This window comes from Lampetra planeri, chromosome 54 (assembly GCF_965212315.1).
Source record: "Lampetra planeri chromosome 54, kcLamPlan1.2.h2, whole genome shotgun sequence".
NCBI classification, from domain to species: Eukaryota; Metazoa; Chordata; class Hyperoartia; order Petromyzontiformes; family Petromyzontidae; genus Lampetra; species Lampetra planeri.
Window position 1 is genome coordinate 3198590 of NC_136160.1, and position 16300 is coordinate 3214889.

The 16300-nt window shown below is 46.4% G+C and overlaps 1 protein-coding gene across 1 annotated transcript in view; it reads right to left on the reverse strand.

The window, feature by feature from the left end:
• Window positions 1-16300, reverse strand: part of LOC144735177 (carbonic anhydrase 2-like) — a 527023-nt gene that overhangs the window by 53242 nt on the left and 457481 nt on the right. The window lies entirely within an intron of this gene.

The following is a 16300-nucleotide window of genomic DNA, read 5'->3' on the forward strand; positions in this document are numbered from 1 at the left end:
AGGACCGGAGTGGCTAGAGATCAACCATCTCGAGATGCCGACGAGCACAAAGGGCCGTCCATAAATGACGTCACGCACCTGGGGGGGGGGGGGGGAATCAGACATTTGTGACGATGTGTGACGAAGGGGGGGGGGGGGAGTTTGAGAAATGTGTCGTCACATCAAAATGCGCAACTTTAAATAAATATAGACAACACGTTCTACTTAACTAAATATACTTTTTAATACATGTTTTCTCCTACAACATCAGAGTGCAGCGCCACATTAAATACGCACTACAATGACAATAGTTTAAAGCGATTTGAAGCATGTTTTACTTTTTTGTGGGGGGGGGGGCAGATTTGACCAGGGGGGGTCCAAAATCGTCAAAAATCACGTGACGTCATTTATGGACGGCCCCAAATACAAATTCTTCAAGAAGCAATTTCCGTCGACCCGGGCCTGTGTATCTCGTAAACCACGCAAAGTCGCGTGTTTGTGTCGCGAACAAGGGGGGGGGGGCTGCGAGGCGCTTCCCACCCGCGTGTGCCCCCCCCCCCTTAGCTGTGCTTGAGTCACTTTTAACGAGGTGCAAAGAATAATTCACTCACAAATTTTTTTTATATTTTTTTATTCGTAAGTGTCAGTAAAACGAGCGCTCTAATCCACGGGGGGCTTGCAGCTTACTCGATTGCTGATGGGATGCGTGCGCATTTAAACTTTTTTTTTATTTTTGTTAATGCGGTCGGGACAGATGTGGGTAGCACAAATTGTCCGCTTGTTTATTTTCGCGACGAGTCATCGTTGTTGCGTACACAGTTGTGTGTGCTGTGTCCACAAATTTCACCGGCTGTGTGACGACATTGCGGGACCAGGTGTGGCGAGTGAAATCCCCAAAAGAAACCTGCAAGGGAACCAGTGCGCACCAAAGATTGTCTCGCCAAATATAAATTAAATAACAATCACAAACTTTAACCCCGCGAGCCCCTTTCAATGGTGCACACGCACACAGCGGCACGGCGTTATGATCACATCAACTACGACGCACACTGACGTCTGACACACACACGCGGGCACACGCGCGTACACGCGCACACACGCGCACACTGACTTACACACACACGCACACTGACTTCTGACACACACACAAAGACAAATATCCCCCATATAGCCTTAACAGTCTGTAGGGGCAAGTGCTGTTAGCGAGCACCTATGAAGGCCGGAACGGCAACCAAGGGGGTGGGTACCAGAGTGTGTTTTTTGTTTGCATTTTGACCGCAAGTATTGTGGTTAATGCACACACGATTTAATGCACACACAGTTTTGTTGCCAGAAAAAAGGAGAAAACCCCTATAAATAAAACGTAGTTTTATTTCAGTTTAGTAGTTTATTACGCCTACCACAGGGGTGTCTTTCTTGAACGCCTGCCACGTTCGTCGTCCGTGCGATGTCACAACGCCGTATTTAAAATTATCTCAAGTAAATTGCAGCCGCGTATCAGGAGGAGGGGTTGGCCCATCGCCCAGAGGCTTACGTGGCAAGGGCAGCAAGCCGAGACTGTCAGAGTGGCCGACCGCTTTAATTTATGAATGACCGCTGGGAAAGGCAAAGTGCAGATACCGCAAACCGACAGACAGCGTGCGACCGCGATGTGTTACACTGTAAGAATGTGTGTGGTGTGTGTGTGTAGTGTGGTGTGTGTGGTGTGTGGTGTGTGTAGTGTGTGTGTAGTGTGTGTGGTGTGTGTAGTGTGTGGTGTGTGTGGTGTGTTTATATGGTGTGTGTGTAGTGTGGTGTGTGTGTGTAGTGTGTGTAATGTGGTGTGTGTCGTGTGTGTGTAGTGTGTGGTGTGTGGGTAGTGTGGTGTGTGTGGTGTGTGTAGTGTGTGTAGTGTAGTGTAGTGTGGTGTTTGTAGTGTGTGTCGTGTGTGGTGTGGTGTGTGTAGTGTGTAGTGTGGTGTGTGTAGTGTGTGTAGGGTGTGGTGTGTGTGTAGTGTGTGGTGTGTTGTGTGTGTGTAGTGTGGTGTGTGGTGTGTGTGTAGTGTGTGGTGTGTGTAGTGTGGTGTGTGTGGTGTGTGTGGTGTGTGTGTGGTGTGTGTAGTGTGTGTGGTGTGTTTGTGTGGTGTGTGTGGTGTGTCTAGTGTGGTGTGTTTGTGTGGTGTGTGTGGTGTGTCTAGTGTGGTGTGTGTAGTGTGGTGTGTGTGGTGTGTGTAGTGTGTGTAGTGTGGTGTGTGTAGTGTGTGTGTAGTGTGTGGTGTGTTTATATGGTGTGTGTAGTGTGGTGTGTGTGTGGTGTGTGTAGTGTGGTGTGTGGTGTGTGTAATGTGTGCGTGTGTCATCTCAGTCAGTCGACCCCTGTCACCTGCTGGGTCTGCCCCGTGACATCCTGCTGCCAGCGGGCGTTCAACACTTCACGTGGCCTCAACGTGCACGTAGCCTGGCACGAGCGCCGTGGTGCCGTCACCACCACTTAGTGGCGAATGGCAGTTGTTCTTGTTGTTGTGTGTGGTTTGTGTGTGTTTTATAGTTGAGTGTGGGGAGCGGTAGTGTAGTGGTTAGCGCTACCCTGCGCTACGAACCCGGGGACCCGAGTTCGATTCCCCGCTCACGGCCACCAACACCCGGTGACGATTATCTGAACCGGTCCTGGGGCCTCCCCTAGGTCAACTCAGCCTCAAATGAGTACCTGGTGCGATGTGTAAAACATCACCACTAAGGAGACAAAAGCGTCCGGGCGTGGTGCTGGACACCCACCCCCTCGTGTGCCGTGCCGGTCTTCATAGGAGCTACTCGTTAACAGCACTTGCCCCAAACAGACCATGCAGGCTACACACGGGTGAGGGGGGTGTTCTGTATGTGATAGTTTGCATTCGAATAAGCTCATCCCATTGCCAATGACATGAGCAACAATTGGGCAATCATTTTGTTGACGGGTAAATGCCATAAACGTTGCATGTCTCCCTCCCCCCGCCCCCCCCATACAATGTCAAGGGAATGGCACAGAGCTTCTCTGACAAATGTAATGTCGGGGATATTATTTAGAGCGCATCAATATTGACGGTGTCAAGGCAAACGTCTGCGTGGATATCACTCGCGCTCAGACACCACCGGTCTTCTGTGCAAAACACACAAAAAAATGACACCGTGTTTTCTTTTTTTCCCGGATCGTCACACGGAACGACTCCCACGTGCTTCAAGTCAGAAGCTGCTGATGCGTCTTATCACGAGGCAGCAGTTCGCGTGCGACGCGCACGTGACCAGACGTGTCGTCGGACTCCACGTGCGCCAACTCCACGGGATAGAGCGTTGCCCCCTCGCACGCGCGGCTTGTCTCCGGGTGCTCCGGTTTCCTCCCCCCCACATGTTCATTGGCCGGTACCACCTTGATATATAGAGGGCCGCAGAGCTTGGGAGGGAACTTTGGCGCCGGCTCACTGCGTCGCTGCCTTCCCGCTTGGCCTGTGGTTCCTTCTCGCGCTTCTGAGCCGTCCTCTAAATGAGTTGGCCGAGGTGTAACCACCAACACTGGGGAGACAAAGGCGGTCGGGCATGGTACTAACCACACCACCGCCCTCGTACGCCATGCCAGCCCTGAATAGGTGCTCGCTAACAGCACTTGCCCAAAGTCCTGTTAAGGTTACACGGGGGATCTTTGTATTTTGTGTGTTGCATACGTTAAAGCAGGGCGAGTTGGCACAGTGGGGAGTATCACAAACGCGGGTCATCCTCACAGCAGCAGCAGCGGCGGCTTTCGGAGAACTGTCGAACAAAGACGGGGCCCACAGCATCGCGCGAAGCTTTCAGACGCTGCTTCTGCGGCCGTCTGGAACGCTCTTCCCTTCCGATATGAGGAAGCCACTGGAGCTACGCACTTTCTAAATCACCTCGGGTGACGAACTCATTTCCTTAGAGCTGCTTTTTGTGTTTTAAATTTGTCGTCGGCTGTTTGGTGGGGGCAGAGCGCACAGGCTGATTGTAACGCGTCGTCATCTTCGTTTGGTGAGTCATTACAGCCGCGTTGCATACCACTGCAATTCAATGATAGTTATAATGTAGCGACAGAAAAATTTGCATTGTCAACAGTTGTTGGCAGTGCCGCTGAACGACGAGGGCATTTTTTTGTTTTCGCGACAAAACGTGCCAATTCGTTACAATTGTAGAGGAGTAAAATGGGGACGTGACGTCAGGTGTGCCGTTCAGTGCTATGACGTCACGTCTCCTTGGGTACTTAAGGGATACCCCGTGACGTAAGCGGGGTCACTGTGGCAACGGGTAGAGTAAGCAGGGTGAAGAGGGAACCAGGGGTAGAGAGAGGGATCGAGTGGTGAGTCTGGGGAGAAGCCGGTGGTAGCCGTAGTGGTGCTTCTCTCTCCGGTCGGTGGAGTCGGCAGAGTCCACGATCCGACACGAGAGAGAGAGACCGGAGCTAGCCGGCAGGGACCCAGACTCAGATTAGGGCCCTAGCCCCTGGGAGTTGTGAAGGGAAATAATAAAATAATAAAAATAAAACAATTAAATTCTCACGACGTTTCGATTCCAACACAAGCATTTCGACGTGACTTTACCGAAAGAACCAAGAACATGAATCCCTGCAGTCACGAAAGCTTTAAATCGAAACCTTCACCAATTGGCTGTTTTGGGTGTTGGCGAGTTTAACGACGCACTTTTATTTAGGCGATCTAACCCAAAAACAACTCTATTATGCCATTGGAACCTCATTTGCCAGTAAAAAATATGATAATTGGTTGTTTAACCCTTTAATCTGGCAACAAAACTGACACCTTTTTTTACAAGGAGTCATGTTTGCATAGACCACAATACCTGCAGTCATAATGCAAACAAAAAACATAACTCTGATAATGATAATGTATGCACTGTCCTTGTAAAAAAAGGTGTCAGTTTTGTTGCCAGATTAAAGGGTAAAAATTAAACAATTAACTCTATTATGGATACTTTGTTCATTGTTGGAGCCGCAACAGGAGGGAGGGTATGATCAGATCGTCACAAGGAATTGGGACTGTTTCGATTTAAAGCTTTCGTGACTGCAGCGATTCATCGTTTCGGAAACGTCGTGAGAATTATTTCATTATGCTTGATTTTATTATTTTTATTGTTTCCATTCTACGTGACTTTACCGAAAGAACCAAGCAGATGAATTGGGATTGTTCGGGTTTAGCGCTCACCCATCTGGCAGCGTGGTCCCGAGAACACGAAGAGGCAGACGAGCAGGTCTCATCCTCTGCGCAGTGGCAGCACGGATGCCAAAATCGCGGCGGGCCCCCTTAATACCGAGAGCGGAACCAGAATCAGCACGAGATTTGGAATTTGCACCGCCGATTAGCGCGGTTTTGCGTCGTTCGGTGCGAGAGAAATTCAACGTACGCACAACTAAAGGTCCAATATTGGAGTCATCAAATCAATACGACTCGGTGATTGCGTGTTTACGCAGCGCGCGTGCGTGCGTGCGTGCATTCGACGCAGCGTCTGCGCACCCCGTGGCATTTTATCTTCAAAGGTCGGACAACAACAACCGAACCATCACAAGCGTGCAGAGAAACTAAACAACATCCCTGTTGCTTCTTTCATCGCAAAAAAAAAAACAGTTTTTTTGTATTTACCAAATGTCTTGGCTCATGCAATTTACTTTAATCCTTTTTATTTATTTTTCGTCCAGATTGTATCCGCCGATAGTCGTATAGGGGTGGCGTCATGAGATGTATGTCGGTATGTACAACTTCTCTCGCACCCGTACGGAGCCAAACGTGCTAATCGGAGGTGCGGAGGAGGGACAACAAACGTAAAGATAATAGTATTTAAAAAAAAAACTTCTTTAAAAACACGCTTTTATGAAATGTACTAGTAATGGAAGAACTCCACGACTCCAGGAAGTGGCCCCGAAGCTTGCCATAACGTAAGGGACCGTGGCCAATTACAGCCAACGTCAGTTGAGCGTGGACAATTAGACCCAAGCCGAAACATAACATATAAAAAATAATGTTTAAATATATATATTTTTATGATAGAATATAGTATTGTCATCAGTATGACATAAGTATACCAAGTTTGCAGTCGATCACCATTGGAACCTCCTTTACCAGTGCGCCTTTTGGCGTCATCTGGTCCAACACCATGTGAGACTAGGCTCTAAGAAAAGCTGTCTCGGGTGTGGACCAATCAATTTCAAGGACAGTGCATACATTATCAGAGTTGTGTTTTTTGTTTGCATTCCGACCGCAGGTATTGTGGTCAATGCAAACATGACTCCTTGTAAAAAAAGGTGTCAGTTTTGTTGCCAGATAAAAGGGTAAAAAAACAATGATCATATTTTGCAGTCGATACCACATTGGGAAGTGGGTTAAAATTGAGTTACAAGATTTGAGGATACAACAACAACGACAAGAACAGACAGAGATAGTTAAATGAAAACGTGTAAAAAGGTAGAAGATTCCATTCGGATCTCTCGCAGTGCAGTGCGACACTTCCATGTTGGAGAATGTCCCGCAGAAGCAGATATCACAGAGCTCCCTCGGAGATCCCGTCAAGTGGCATGAAGGTCCACGCGAGTTAGGAAGAGACACTTTTCCCACGCACTCCTGACCAGAAGACTCGTTGGTTCCGACGGACACTTGTGTTGCGCACGAAACGTCGTGATTTATTTTCTTTTCTACCTACGTGACTTTACAGAAAGAACCAAAGAGTATGGATTCCTGCAGTCACGAAAGCTTCAAACCAGAAGACTTAATGTTTGTCACACGATTGCCAACCAACTTTTCATTCTCACGCCCAACGTTTCGTGACATCGAGGCGTAGTCGTTGGCGACCGAGGATGAGACCGTGAACTCGCTACCCTCGAGAAACTCGGTTCGTGATCACAGACATGTGCCTGGAATTTAACCCAGGAGCCTTGAGATGTACAGGCTCTGAGCCCCTGAAGCTGTGACCCCTGAGACACCCGGGGTTATATAATTTCTCGTGTTGGTGTAATCTGATGTGAATGCAAACATTCGTGAAACCACGTCCTAAATGGAAAGATGTGCGGGGGTAAAAGGAAAACAATAAATGTTTGAATTCCAATAACCGTACAGTCAGATAAGGTTTCACGTTTAGCAGTCGTTCCAAATCTTACGGAATATCTTTGAGAAATTCTCGCAGAATATATTTAGAATCGCAGGTGTTGTTTTACTCTGCACACCTTTCAACATTTCTAAAATAGTGGCGTAATAGTGTACTCTTGTTGGATAATGTACATTTTCAGCAGCCGCTTAACGTATTGAAGAAAAATTTAACGAAACGATTTTTCGATTAAAAGATTTCGTGACTGCAGGGATTCATCTTCTTGGTTCTTTCGGTAAAATCACGTAGAAGGGAAATAATAGAATAATAAAAATTAAACATTATAAAATACAATTCTCACGACGTTTCGGCCACAACGCAAGCAGCCGTCCTCAGGTGAAAAACAGGTCTGTCGGAATCATTCAGACGCTGTCTTTCCGACAGACCTGTTCTTCACCTGAGGACGGCTGCTTGCGTTGTGGCCGAAACGTCGTGAGAATTGTATTTTATAATGTTTTATTTTAATTGTTTTATTATTTCCCTTCTACGTGACTTTACCGAAAGAACCAAGAAGATGAAACGATTGTTATTGTACCAGGTCAGGCCCCACTGAGCTATGTTGCTCTTTTTCAGAAGCGACCTGTCCATCACAAATGATTGCTCAACGAAGTGGCCTATCGTGTGGAGATTTAAACCAGCCAAATACTCTGAACGCGCGATGTTGATTCGAAATGTGGAGGGAAAAACCGCGCGACCACGAGGAAAGAGGCACGCAAACTCGAAATGTACAGCAGGCGTCAGGGTCGTTATCGAACCCACGACCTCCTGCATACCAGGCGAGGTAGTTAACATCTCATCAAGGACAGAGAGAGAGAGACACACAAACTCCAAATATACAACAGCAGGCGTCAGGGTCGTGATCGAACCCACGACTTCCTGCAAACCAGGCGAGGTAGTTAACATCTCACCACCGCAGCGTCACCAATATCAGCACGTGTATCAATGCGGACAGCAACATCAATTATGAAAGCCCGGCCTTCCGTGTGCCCGTTTGGCCATCACCGAAATGATGGGAGCCTTTCAGAAGGCCTGAACCAAAAAGCTGTAGAAAGTGGACCCACCTGCCCCCCACCGAGATATGTTGCGATCGAAACGTCGTGGGTTTTTTGCTTTTATTATTTTCAATAGATTTTTATTTAATTTTGAAATTTATTTTACTATTGTAATTTTTATTGTGGGTTTTTGATTTTATTATTTTCAATTCATTTGTATTTTATTTTTTGTTGTTTTATTTGACTATTTTATTTGTTTGTATTTTCGTGATTTGATTTTTTTATTTCTATTTTCAATCTAAATTACTTTACCGAAAGAACCAAGAATATGAATTTGATCCAACAGGGTTACAATGGTCACCCCCCCCCCACCCCAGAAAAATACTTATTTTGTATGCATGTATGCCTACACACCCCCACATGCATTAGTCAGTAGTATCTGCACACACATGCGGGTGGGAGGGGGGGGAAGAGGACATCAGTGAGTGCGACGGGCGAGGCGCCGAGACGTCCCCCGCACGAGGTGGTGGCTTACGGGGGCCGTGAGCCGTCGAAATTCGAGTGGCACAAAAACGACAGCAGGGCCAAGAGACGTCACTGCTTGATAGAGTGGTGCACTTCGAATAGAACCTCATCTGGCAGAGAAGCAACCTTATGAGCAATATATAATTTCACTTTTGAAAGCTTTTAAAACCGACGATTTTAAAACAATGAAAGAGAAGCTTGCAGTGTATACCCCATGATGTACAAACGTGTTTTATATCGATGCAAAAAAATGCATTGGGCGTTGAATCGTGGAGTTTGACATTTGGTTTTGGTAAACATGTTATGGTATTCATCTTCTTGGTTCTTTCGGTAAAGTTACGTAGAAGGGAAATAATAAAATAACAGGTCTGTCGGAAAGACAGCGTCTCATTCAGACGCTGTCTTTCCGACAGACCTGTTCTTCACCTGAGGACGGCTGCTTGCGTTGTGGCCGAAACGTCGTGAGAATTGTATTCTATTATGTTTTATTTTTATTATTTTATTATTTCCCTTCTACGTGACTTCACCGAAAGAACCAAGAAGATGAATCCCTGCAGTCACGAAAGCTTTAAATCGAAACTTGTTATGGTATTCTTCATATCACAAGACACAGTTTCCCTATATTTGAAAGCAACATTTGGGGGCGCGTCTCATAATTCAAAAGGAGGTTCGTGTGTGTTTGAACACATTTTCATAGCTTTGTTGGCGAGGTGTCAATTCCCTCACCTGGTATACAGGAGGTCGTGGGTTCGATCCCAACCCTGACCGCCTGCGTGTTTGGAGTTTGCGTGCCTCTCTCCCCGTGGTCGCGTGGGTTTTTCTCTGGGTCCTCTGGTTTTTTTCTTCCACATTTAGAATCAACACAACTCCTTTTAGAGTATTTGGCTGCTATACATTTCCACATAAGCCACTTCGCCGAGCTATCATTCGTGGTCAGATCGCTTGTGAAAAAAGAGTTTAACAGTTCAGTGGGCCTTACCTGGTCAAATAAATAACAGTTCAAAATATAAAAATAGGTTTTACCCTTTCTGGCAATACAACAGTGGTGTTAAGATGTTAAAACACCAAACATAAACCTTTTGCAGGGAATCATGTCTACATTAACCACATATACTGGTGAACATGCAAATAAAATAAAAAAACATGCTCTGGTAGCATATGCTGCAGTCTTTGAAACGGATTGGTCCACACCAGAGACAGCTTTCTTTAGAGCCTCGTCTCAAACGGTGTTAGACCAGAGGACGCCAAAAGGCGATCACAGCACAAAGACATTGCACCATCAGCACATTGAGTTCCGTTTTCGCTTATGATGCTGCGTGTGCAGCATGGGCAGAGTTCCAGTAGGGGATGGTGCTGCTACGCAGTAGGGGATGGTGCTGCTACGCAGTAGGGGATGGTGCCGCTACGCAGTAGGGGATGGTGCCGCTACGCAGTAGGGGATGGTGCCGCTACGCAGTAGGGGATGGTGCGCCGTAGGGGATGGTGCCGCTACGCAGTAGGGGATGGTGCGCCGTAGGGGATGGTGCCGCTACGGAGTAGGGGATGGTGCTGCTACGCAGTAGGGGATGGTGCTGCTACGCAGTAGGGGATGGTGCTGCTACGCAGTAGGGGATGGTGCGCCGTAGGGGATGGTGCCGCTACGCAGTAGGGGATGGTGCTGCTACGCAGTAGGGGATGGTGCCGCTACGGAGTAGGGTCTCTCAGCCAGCAGCAGTCCTCTTATCCCCCCTCCCGCCGCATGTGTGCAGATACTACTGCAATATTTTGCTCTTTTCTTGGATTTTATGTTTGCACAGTCACTTTAAGATGTTTTCTTGTTCATGTTTTTTGTTTGTTGCAGTTGCACCCGATTCAAGAGCCGAATGGCTCACAGGGCTATACCAAATAAATGAACTTGATGAGCAGATTGCTAAACGTGCTCTGTAAGATGTTACGGTCGCTATGGATATTCTCTTATTATTGGAGAGCGGTGGAGGAGGTATGGCGGGATACCTTGAAGAACTCGATGGCACAGGATGGTGATTTTGAACTCCATCCTTGATAATAATTACATTTTATTCAGCGTCATTCATGCAATTGCATCCCACAACGCCGCACATCAATTATCCAGTTCTGTACATAAGACAAAAATAAAACCCCACTACTTGGCAAAGATTTTATATATATAACGAGAGAAAAATGCATATAACACGTATTTAACTCTTAAGCCGCGTGTATTTGCAGTAAAGAAACCGAAGTGTTGCTCTGTTCTGAGCGGCGGTTTTTGAAAACTAAATTTTTAGAACGGAGTTATTTGTGTGTTTAGTTTGTTGTCCTTCCCCCCCACCCCACACCTCCTATAAGCGCGGTTGGCTACGTACATGCGGGTGCGAAATAAGTTCGACACACATACAAACAAACATACATGAATTGCAGGACGGTGTGTAAGTAAAGCACAAAAGACCAAAACCAGCAAAAACACGAATTAACTTTATTGAAGTTCTGAAGTGTGGGAAGACAGTCCAATAAAAGTCAGACACCAGAGATGCACATAAGGCAGTGACACAGAAACCTGAGTCTCCAAAAAGGCACATGGACATCTGGACATTCGCATCATCATCACGTGGCAGCATTTGTATACATTTTTTTTACACATCCCCCCACATTTTTGTTCCAATTATGTAATTGACGAAGATGTTTCGAGACAAAGTTTATCCATTATGAACTCTTTTCCAGAGCAATGCATCACGCCCCGGGTTATACGGGAACGGCGCAACTGAAAATGTCAACAGTAGGCGGGAGATTCGTTCCAAGTGACCTCGTCATCCACACACGCCAGGGAGAGCAATTTCTGCACGGTAATCAACTCACCGTCTTAATTATCATACCGAGATGGAAGCCTGCAAAAGCCTTCCAGCGGCTCTCCCGTGCAATGGTCTTCGTCAGTTAACCTTCAAACGCAAGAACGTCACATCTCTGTCAACAACGTGGACGTCGATAATTCGAGCTCCGCCTAAAATGATCAGCCCAGCCGAATATCGGATTCCAAAAAAACCGGCCACGGCTGCCGGGAACAACAAATTGTTTGGCTTCGCCGCCCTCATAACAAGGAAACTGGTTCCCACCGACGACGGGAATCTGGCACAGCCCAAGATCGACCTCTCCCCTCTCATGCTTGCTCCATCACACCGGTTTGTCGTCATGGCCTGCTGCCGAGGTTGGCCAACATCATCAGATGCCGTTCTCCCACAACACCCAACCGTACTTTCGTATGTAACGTATGGTAACTTTCCCACCGAACGTAGCCAACCGTGCTAATCAGGATACATCAGAGGTCGCGCAAATGGGTTTTGATTCCTTACCCATACCCGTACCCGGCCGCACCAGGGTCGCAAACGGGTACCCGTACCCTACCCGTACCCAGCCGGGTACGGGTAGGGTACGGGTATCGGGTACCTGATTGCGACCTCTGGGATGAAGCCATGTTGCAGGCGCGGGTGGGTTGATTCTAAGAACTTGAATTGTGGGAAGAGACAAGACGTTGGGAAATGAGTGACAAACGGTTACTCACCAGTGACTGTTAAATGTTAAGTCTATTACATTTTTGATTATTTATCTTGTGTTGATCGCCGATTGTTTATTGTTTATTTATGTCTGTTAATTGTGATTCATTTTTTAATTGCTTGGTTGCACCGTGGGACCAAGAGAGAGGACTGTAATTTCATCTGTGTTGTATGTCATGCATGTAACACACTTGACAATAAAGTGACTTTTGACTTTTTTTTTTACTTTGACTCACGGTCAACCCGTACCCGGCCGCACCAGGGTCGCAAACGGGTACCCGTACCCGGCTGGGTACGGGTAGCCAGGTATCAGGTAGGGTACGGGTTTCGGGTACCCGGTTGCGACCTCTGGGATACATCTCGCTTGCAAAGGCAGCCACCAGAGAATTATGAACAACGGCCTTCCACAATCAAGCCTGGGTACTAGCACCATCACCGTTGCAAAGTATAAGTGCACCGCCATGAGAACATCATCTTGCTAATTAATATAAGCAGATGATATAGTTCTTGCTGCACAGGGCACACAAACCTCGAGGACATTGCAAATACTCAGCCGATCTGATATTATCGGAGGCATATATCCATCGCTGGAGACTGACCAACTCCTTCTAAAAACCGCAAGCGCTTTCCACCTGAACAATTTGTGCAACAGATGCAACTTCTTACGTGTCATGTGGTGGAGCAGTGTGCTATGACCCCAAAATCTCCAGATGTCTGGGTGGTGGGGGGGGGTTAACATGGATAGAAGCCTGGCCTCCCAAGTCCCACATAAAAACCTGTGGGTATTTAAGAAATAACTTCTGCTCCGGAAACTTGCAGGAATGACCTGGAGCGCGCCTCCTCAGATGTGCTACCAACGGGCACTCGATCGCCGATTTACCAGCTTGGCAGTGTGTATGCCCTCCGGCCTGGTCAGGGAACTTGTACACAAAAACTACCGGATGCAGAATTAAATAACGCAATGCGGCATCATCACCAGAAAACCACACCAAATCGCACGGCACCCTGAACGTTCTGCCACCAAATATCCACTCTCTCTCCTGAAGCCCTCTCGTGGCGAGCAAGACTTCAACACTGGCATTCAACTCCCGAACATATTACCTATAGGTAATTCATCGAGGTGAAGTAAAACAACAAAAAAACTATAATTTTTATATCGGCTTTTTTTGTTCCTGTGCAGCCATAGGTGACTCAACTGAGACCACCAATTCAGCACACTTTTGAGAACCTGGTTTAAATCGCAAGGTGGCTGCCCGGATTTGAACCCAGGATTTCTCAGCGTTGCTGGGCTCGGTGCTCCGACCCCGTCGCCCCCGAAGCCATCCACAGCCACTGACACGTTTCACTTGTTGAATGAAGCATATCTTATTTTGTGCATTTGCTTTTTTCGCTGAGCACAGAATTCTAAATTTGAACACGATACATTGCAAAGCTTGCAAACCACACGCCGATCTTTTTTCACGAATGAATTCTCTTTACAACTGTGCAGTTAAACCTTGAATCGGCCACTACTTTACGGCTCCAAAGAGGCCAGGTGAATGAAATCAGTATTCGTGGTGAATTGCAATGTATTTTGTGGACAATTCATAAGCATCAAATGGTAAAAACTAACAAAAACAATACCTTCTTGATAAACGTATTGATGGGTTTGTATATTGAGACTTTTCCGTCTATAGTAGAATAAGTTTAAGTGATGCTGCGTTCACCATGACCCCCAAGTAAAGCGAACAGTTCTCTCGCTATGGACACAACACCAGAGACTGACACACAAAGCGAGTGAGTCAAGTTGACAAAGTGGCATCCAAATCCATGTTTGAAAAATAATGTTTTACCCTTTCTGGCAATAAAACACAGAATAGAAACCTTTCGCAAGGAATCAAGTCTGCGTTAACCACACGTGACTGTGGTGAACATGCAAGCATGGTGTAGGCCCAATCAGCTTCAAAGCCAATATTATCAGACGATGTTAGTTTGCATGTTCACCAAAAGTACGTGTGCGGTTACTGCAGACTTGATTCCTCGCAAACGGTATCTATTTAGTGTTTGAACATCCTACCACCTCCTGTTTTATTTCCATAAAGGGTCAAACCTATTTCTAGATTTGAAGCTTTCGTGACTGCAAGGAATCATATTCTTAGGTTTTTTTCGGTAAAGTCACGTAGGTAAAACATCAAAATTAATGAAAATAAAATAAAAAACAAAAAATCACGTTTCATCAGGTGGGACCGTCACAGCCAGATTAGCTGCATCAAGTGATGCATCAAGTGATGCAGCTAATCTGGCTGTGACGGTCCCACCTGATGACGGAGACTTGTGTTGCCTCCGAAACGTCGTGATTTTTTGTTTTTATTTTATTTTCATTAATTTTGATGTTTTACCTACGTGACTTTACCGAAAAAACCTAAGAATAATGTCAAACCTATTGTTATTTTCCATATGATAGTGGCAAAAAACGTCCCATTGTATCCCAATCTATGTCAACACGGACGAGGCAGCTTTCATGTGTGCTTTCGCTTTACAATAAGATGCCTTGTACTACCGCGTAGGATTTCAAGGTCGTGCAGATGATAGCGAGGATGACGACTGGTAAAGCGATGTTTTGAGATTGACGGCTGTTGGGGAGGGTACCTTTATATTTGCGATGTGTGCACGGCAGTCTGGGATTTTTCTCTTTTAGCCGGAGTCACTTGCCACCGCTTGTCATTTCGGTGCGTGACGGATGTCAAACGACGGGGCCGCAACGAGGCAATCATTTTGACGCGACGATGGAAGTTTGACGCAAGAGCGGTCACAGTTCCAGCTTGGCCAATCAATTTTCCCGTGTGAAAGTGTACGTAATTTTACACCCATTATTTTTATACTACAAGGACATGACTCGACTTACACGTCACCATTTACTTGTATATAATTTTAGTGTAAGGACACAAAAGGTTGATCCGGGTCCCAAAATGTAGTCCTGTTTTACAATACCGTGAAACAACGTCCTGCGCCCTGCTGTTCTGCCAATTGTCATAACCTGAGCGGCCCACCACCCCCTCATCCTTGATAGATGAAGAATCCACGGATTGGTATCGTTTACAAATTGTGCGAATTCGCTCATTGTGACGCCACGGAGGTGAGATGATAACTGCCTCGCCAGGTGTGCAGGAGGTCATGGGTTCAATCCCGACCCAGACGCCTGCTGTATATTTGGCGTTTGCGTGTTCTCCCCGTGACCGCGTGGACTTTTCTCCAGATCCTCTCCGGTTTTCCCCTCCACATTTAGAATCAACGTCACGCGTTTAGAGTATTTGGCTGGTGTACATTTCCACGTGATAAGCCACTTCGTTGAGCTGTCATTTGTGGCCAGGTCGCTTCTGAAAAAGAGCTACAGAGCTCAGTGAAACTTGCCTGGTAAAATAAAATAGCTTCGTTTGTAGTTTACATTCAGCGTCACCACATGGTTAGACACGTGTTCCCAATTGTCCGATTAATCTGTAAAATCTGAAAATATAAACCTCCCTAGATAAAACATTTCAGTTAATTTGGGGGGGGGGATGGTAGTCTGGTTCATCCGAGCGTATGACAACGCAAACGTGAGACTTCACTATTTCAGCTTTTCCCCACCAAACAGTGATGTCGAGTTGCATCAGGTCACGTCACAATGTTTCCGATGGTTATTTAAAATCGTTACGCATTGCAAATGATACTAACATCTGCAAAACTCCGCACAGATGTGACATTGTAAAATAAAAAAATATCATGCATTTTGAAATTACGAGGACTCTTCCGTAGCACATGCTAAATTGTAAAAAATGAAAACGATCCCAAGTAACAATGTAGCCTCGATTATATTTCACTTAACGTTAAGCAACTGCTCAAAGTGAACTGGGAAGTGGTGTTTAAAAAAAAAAATTGTCACGTAAGTTCCGCTCGTTTTCATAAGCGACCTTGGCTATCACAAATGATGGCTCTACAAAGCGGCTTATCGTGTGGAAATTGATAGCAGCCAAAGTCTCTAAAACACGTGATGTTGATTTTAAATGTGGAGGGGAAAAGCCGGAGGACTCGGGGGAAAATCCACGCGACCACGGGGAGAGACACGCAGACTCCAAATATACAGCAGCAGGCGTCAGGGTCGGGATAGAATCCACGAGCTCCTTTATACCAG